General features: G+C 39.1%; 9 non-coding genes across 9 annotated transcripts; all 9 read right to left on the bottom strand.

Annotated features, from left to right (window-relative positions):
* Window positions 1–1014: 1014 nt before the first annotated feature.
* Window positions 1015–1087, bottom strand: Trnar-ccu (transfer RNA arginine (anticodon CCU)). The gene has a single exon. It is a non-coding gene; the product is annotated as a tRNA-Arg (tRNA).
* A 1182-nt stretch (window positions 1088–2269) lies between these two features.
* On the bottom strand, window positions 2270–2342 carry Trnar-ccu (transfer RNA arginine (anticodon CCU)). The gene has a single exon. It is a non-coding gene; the product is annotated as a tRNA-Arg (tRNA).
* Window positions 2343–3519: 1177 nt separating this feature from the next.
* Trnar-ccu (transfer RNA arginine (anticodon CCU)) lies at window positions 3520–3592 on the bottom strand. Its single transcript has one exon. It is a non-coding gene; the product is annotated as a tRNA-Arg (tRNA).
* Window positions 3593–3679: 87 nt separating this feature from the next.
* Window positions 3680–3752, bottom strand: Trnar-ccu (transfer RNA arginine (anticodon CCU)). Its single transcript has one exon. It is a non-coding gene; the product is annotated as a tRNA-Arg (tRNA).
* Window positions 3753–4319: 567 nt separating this feature from the next.
* Window positions 4320–4392, bottom strand: Trnar-ccu (transfer RNA arginine (anticodon CCU)). Its single transcript has one exon. It is a non-coding gene; the product is annotated as a tRNA-Arg (tRNA).
* A 407-nt stretch (window positions 4393–4799) lies between these two features.
* Window positions 4800–4872, bottom strand: Trnar-ccu (transfer RNA arginine (anticodon CCU)). The gene has a single exon. It is a non-coding gene; the product is annotated as a tRNA-Arg (tRNA).
* An 87-nt stretch (window positions 4873–4959) lies between these two features.
* On the bottom strand, window positions 4960–5032 carry Trnar-ccu (transfer RNA arginine (anticodon CCU)). Its single transcript has one exon. It is a non-coding gene; the product is annotated as a tRNA-Arg (tRNA).
* Window positions 5033–5119: 87 nt separating this feature from the next.
* On the bottom strand, window positions 5120–5192 carry Trnar-ccu (transfer RNA arginine (anticodon CCU)). Its single transcript has one exon. It is a non-coding gene; the product is annotated as a tRNA-Arg (tRNA).
* Window positions 5193–5588: 396 nt separating this feature from the next.
* Window positions 5589–5661, bottom strand: Trnar-ccu (transfer RNA arginine (anticodon CCU)). Its single transcript has one exon. It is a non-coding gene; the product is annotated as a tRNA-Arg (tRNA).
* Between the last annotated feature and the right edge of the window lie 339 nt (window positions 5662–6000).

The following is a 6000-nucleotide window of genomic DNA, read 5'->3' as shown; positions in this document are numbered from 1 at the left end:
AAGTAAAGTGTTGCATTTACTGATAACTTCTGAATAGATCAAAGTCCTTGATCTTCTACTAAAGAATCAAAATTTCCACTTATATTGTAAAACAGATTAAAAAAACGGCGATTCGAAATCGCAATCATCTACTTCAGGGATGGCGTTTTAATAACTTTGATTTTTAGGTTACAGTAATTTTAATCAAGCCAATTCACCTGTTTCGAAACAAGTGATATCATTCTGCACTAAAATAAAACTCTTCCTCGGTTAGGAAAATAGTTAACATTTCTATTCGTGTTATAAAATAGTAGCAAATGGAAATGACTCACTAATCGACGATACCCAAATCTCGAATCATAAGCTATTAGGGCTAATAAAGCTAAATTCTTTATTGCTAACCTCGGCGCGAGTCGAATAAGCAATCCCCGGATTAGGAAACCGATTCCTTATCCTTAAGGCCACGAGTGATTCAGGACAGATGTTTCACTGATATTAAACAATAAGATATGAAATCGCTGCAAGATATTTTGATCGTAAATTTTAAAACAACGAAGTCTTCATTGCTACACTGTGCGGCGGTTGAACCAGCAAATACCGGTTTAGGAGACCGATGCCTTATCCATTAGGCCACGAGTGCTTCAGGCCAGCTACTTTACTGATATTGTACAATAAGATATGAAAGATATCCTGATTATAAATTTTAAAACATTAAATTCTTTTTTTCTTCACTCGGCGCTAGTTTTACCCGCAAACCCCCGATAAGGAGGTTGATGCCTTATCCATTACGCCATCGGGGCTTCATGATAGCTATTTCACTGATATTGAACAAAAAGATATGAAAGATATATTGATTATAAAATTTAAAACTTTAAATTTGCCATTTCTACCTTGGGCGGGAGTCTAACCCGCAATCCCCGATTTAGGAGACCGATGCCTTATCTATTAGAATACGAGGGCTACAGGCCAGCTACTTCACTGATATTGAACAATAAGATATGAAAGATATTTTTAAAACATTAAACGCTTCATTGCTACCCTCGGCGGGAGTCGAACCCGCAATCCCCGGTTTAGGAGACCGATGTCTTATCCATTAGGCTACGAGGGCTTCAGGCCGTTCACTTCACTGATATTGAGCAAAAAGATAAAAAAAATATTTTAAAACCTTAAATTCTGCATTTCTAACCTCGGCGTTAGTCGAACCCGCAAACCCCAGTATAGGAGACCGATGTTTTATCCATTAGGCCACGAGGGCTTCAGGCCAGCGAATTCACTCATATTGAACTTAAAGATATGAAAGATATTTTGATTATAAATTTTAAAACAATAAAATCTTTATTGCTGCCCTCGGCGATGGCTGAACCAGCAAACAACGGTTTAGGAGACCGATGCCTTATCCATTAGGCCACGAGTGCTTCAGGCTCGCTACTTTACTGATATTGTAAAATAAGATATGAAAGATATCCTGATTATAAATTTTAAAACATTAAATTCTTTTTTTCTTCACTCTGCGCTAGTCTTACCCGCAATCCCCCGATAAGGAGGTTGATGCCTTATCCATTACGCCATGGGGGCTTCATGATAGCTATTTCACTGTTATTGAACAATAAGATATGAATGATATTTTTAAAACATTGAACTCTTCATTTCTACCATCGGCGGGAGTCGAACCCACAATCCCCGGTTTAGGAGACCGACGTATTAACCATTAAGCTACAAGGACTTCAGGACCGCCACTTAACTGATATTGAACAAAAAGATATAAAAGATATTTTGATCATAAATTTTAGAACATTAAATTTGCCATTTCTACCCTCGGTGGAAGGCGAACTTGCAATCCCTGGTTTAGGAGACCGATGCCTTATCCATTAATCCACGATTGCTTCAGGTCAGCCACTTCACTGATATTAAAGAATAAGATGTGAAAGATATTCTGATTATAAAATTTAAAACTTTAAATTTGCCATTTTTACCCTCGGAGGGCGTCGAACCCGCAATCCCCGGTTTATGAGACCGATGCGTTATCCATTAGGCCACGAACGCTTCAGTTTAGTCACTTCACTGATATTAAAGAATAAGATATGAAAGATATTCTGATTATAAAATTTAAAACTTTAAATTCGCCATTTTTACCCTCGGAGGGAGTCAAACCCGCAATCCCCGGTTTAGGAGACCGAAGCCTTATCCATTAATCCACGAGGACTTCAAGACAGCCACTTCACTGATATTGAAGAATAAGACATGAAAAATATTCTGATTATAAAAATTAAAACTTTAAATTAGCCATTTCTACCCTCAGCGGGAACCGAACCCACAATCCCCGGTTTAGGAGACCGATGCCTTATCCATTAGGCCACGAGGGCTACAGTACAGCCACTTCACCGATATTGAACAAAAAGATATGAAAGATATTTTGATTATAAAATTTAAAACTTGAAATTTGTCCCCTCGTCGGGAGTCGAACCCGTAATCCCCGGTTTAGGAGACCGATGCCTTATCCATTAGGCCATGAGGGTTTCAGGCTAGTCAATTCACTGATATTGAACTAAAAGACATGAAAGATATTTTCATTACAAATTTTAAAACATTGAATTCTTTATTGCTATCCTAGGCGGGGGTTGAACTCGAAAACACCGGTTTAGGAGACCGATGCCGTAACCATTAAGCTACAAGGACTTCAGGACAGCCACTTCACTGATATTGAACAAAAAGATATGAAAGATATCTTGACTATAAAATTTAAAACTTTAAATTTGTCATTTGTACCCTCGGCGGGAGTCAAACCCGCAATCCTGGGTTTAGGAGACCGATGCTTTATCCATTAGGCCACGAAGGCTTCAAGTTAGCCTCTTCACTGATATTGAACAATAAGATATGAAAGATATTTTTAAAACATTAAACTCTTCATTTCTACCCTCGGCGAGAGTCGAACCCACAATCCCCGGTTTAGGAGGCCGATGACTTAACCATTAAGCTAAAAGGACTTTAGGACAGCTACTTAACTGATATTGAACAAAAAGATCTGAAAGATATCTTGATTATCAACTTTCAAACTTTAAATTTGTTATTTGTACCCTCGGTTGGAGTCGAACCCGCAATCCCCAGTTTAGGAGACCTATGCCTTATCCATTAGGCCACGAGGGCCTCAAGTTAGCCACTTCACTGATATTGAACAAACTGATATGAAAGATATTTTGATTATAAATTTTAGAATATTAAATTTGCCATTTCTACCCTCGGCGGGAGTTGAACCAGCAAACCCCTCTATAAGAGACCGATGGCCTATCCATTATGCCACGAGGGCTTCAGGCCAGCCAGTTTACTGATATTGTACAATAAGATATGAAAGATATCTTGATTATAAATTTTAAAACATTAAACTCTTTTTTTTCTTCACTCGGCGGGAGTCTTACCCGCAATCCCCGGATAAGGAGGTTGATGCCTTATCCATTACGCGATGGAGGCTTCATGATAGCTAATTCACTGATAATGAACAATAAGATATGAAAGATATTTTTAAAACATTAAACTCTTCATTTCTACCCTCGGCGAGAGTCGAACCCACAATCCCCGGTTTAGGAGACCGATGCCTTATCCATTAGGCCACGAGGGCTTCAGGTTAGCCACTTCACTGATATTGAACAATAAGATATAAAAGATATTCTGATTATAAAATTTAAAACTTTAAGTTTGTCATTTGTACCCTCGGCGGGAGTTGAACCCGCAATCCCCGGTTTAGGAGACCGATGCCTTATCCATTAGGCCACGAGGGCTTCAGGCTAGCCACTTCACTGATATTGAAGAATAAGATATGAAAGATATTTTGATTATAAAATTTAAGACTTTAAATTTGCCACTTCTAACCTGGGCGGGAGCCGAACCCGCAATCCCCAGTTTAGGTGACCGATGCCTTATCCATTAGGCCACGAGCGCTTCAGGTTATCCACTTCACTGATATTAAAGAATAAGATATGAAAGATATTCTGTTTTTAAAATTTTAACATTTGAATTCGCCGTTTTTAGCCACGGCGGGAGTCGAACCCTTCATCCCCGGTTTAGGAGACCGATGCCGTATCCATTAGGCCACGAAGTCTGCTGTTCAGCCATTTCACTGATATTGAACAAAAAGATATGAAAGATATTTTGATTATAACATTTAAAACTTTAAATTTGTCATTTGTACCCTCGGCGGGAGTTGAACCCGCAATCCCCGTTTTAGGAGACCGATGCCTTATCTGTTAGGCCACGAGGTCTTCAGGTTAGCCACTTCACTGATATTGAAGAATAAGATATGAAAGATATTTTGATTATAAAATTTAAAACAATGAATTTGTCATTTATACCCTCGGCGGGAGTCGAACCCGCAATCCCCGGTTTAGGAGACCGATGCCTTATCTATTAGGCCACGAGGGCTTCAGGTTTGCCACTTCACTGATATTAAAGAATAAGATATGAAATATATTCTGTTTTTAAAATTTTAAAATTTGAATTTGCCGTTTTTAGCCTCGGCGTGAGTCGAACCCTTCATCCCCGGTTTAGGAGACCGATGCCGTATCCATTAGGCCACGAGGTCTGCTGTTCAGCCATTTCACTGATATTGAACAAAAAGATATGAAAGATATTTTGATTATAAAATTTAAAACTTTAAATTTGTCATTTGTACCCTCGGCGGGAGTTGAACCCGCAATCCCCGTTTTAGGAGACCGATGCCTTATCTATTAGGCCACGAGGGCTTCAGGTTAGCCACTTTACAGGTATTGAAGAATAAGATATGAATGATATTTTGATTATAAAATTTAAAACAATGAATTTGTCATTTATACCCTCGGCGGGAGTCGAACCCGCAATCCCCGGTTTAGGAGACCTATGCCTTCTCCATTAGGCCACGAGGGCTTCAGGTTAGCCACTTCACTGATATTGAAGAATAAGATATGAAATATATTTTGATTATAAAATTTAAAACTTTAAATTTGAGACTTCTACCCTGGGCGGGACTCGAACCCGCAATCCCCGGCTTAGGAGACCGATGCCTTATCCATTAGGCCACGAGGGTTACAGGCCGGCCACTTCACTGATATTGAACAAAAAGATATAAAAGAAATCTTGATTATAAAATTTAAAACTTTAAATTTGCCATTTGTGCCCTCGGCGGGAGTCGAACCCGCAATCCCCGGTTTAGGAGACCGATGCCTTATCCATTAGGCTACGACGGCTTCAAGTTAGCCTCTTCACTGATATTGAACAAAAAGATATGAAAGATATTTTTAAAACATTAAACTCTTCATTTCTACCCTGGGCGGGAGTCGAACACACAATCCCCAGCTTAGGAGACCGATGCCTTAACCATTAAGCTACAAGGACTTCAGGCTTGCCACTTCACTGATATTGAAGAATAAGATATGAAATATATTTTGATTATAAAATTTAAAACATTGAATCTGTCATTTATACCCTCGGCGGGAGTCGAACCTGCAATTCCCGGTATAGGAGACCGATGCCTTATCTATTAGGATACGAGGGCTTCAGGTTAGCCACTTCCACTGATATTGAAGAATAAGATAGGAAACATATTTTGATTATAAAATTTAAAATATTGAATTTGTCATTTATACCCTCGGCGGGAGTCGAACCCGTAATCCCCGGTTTAGGAGACCGATGCCTTATCCATTAGGCCACCAGGGCTTCAGGTTTGCCACTTAACTGATATTAAAGAATAAGATATGAAATATATTCTGATTATAAAATTTAAAACTTCAAATTTGCCATTTTTACCCTCGGCGGGAGTCGAACCCGCAATCCCCGGTTTAGTAGACCGATGCCTTATCTATTAGGATGCGAGGGCTTCAGGTTAGCCACTTCACTGATATTGAAGAATAAGATATGAAATATATTTTGATTATAAAATTTAAAACATTCAATTTGTCATTTATACCCTCGGCGGGAGTCGAACCCGCAATTCCCGGTATAGGAGACCGATGCCTTATCTATTAGGATACGAGGCTTCAGGTTAGCCACTTCCAC

This window comes from Argiope bruennichi, chromosome 10 (genome assembly GCF_947563725.1).
Source record: "Argiope bruennichi chromosome 10, qqArgBrue1.1, whole genome shotgun sequence".
In the NCBI taxonomy this organism is placed as follows: domain Eukaryota; kingdom Metazoa; phylum Arthropoda; class Arachnida; order Araneae; family Araneidae; genus Argiope; species Argiope bruennichi.
Note: the sequence above shows the minus strand (reverse complement) of the source record. Positions and strands in the feature narration are given on the sequence as shown.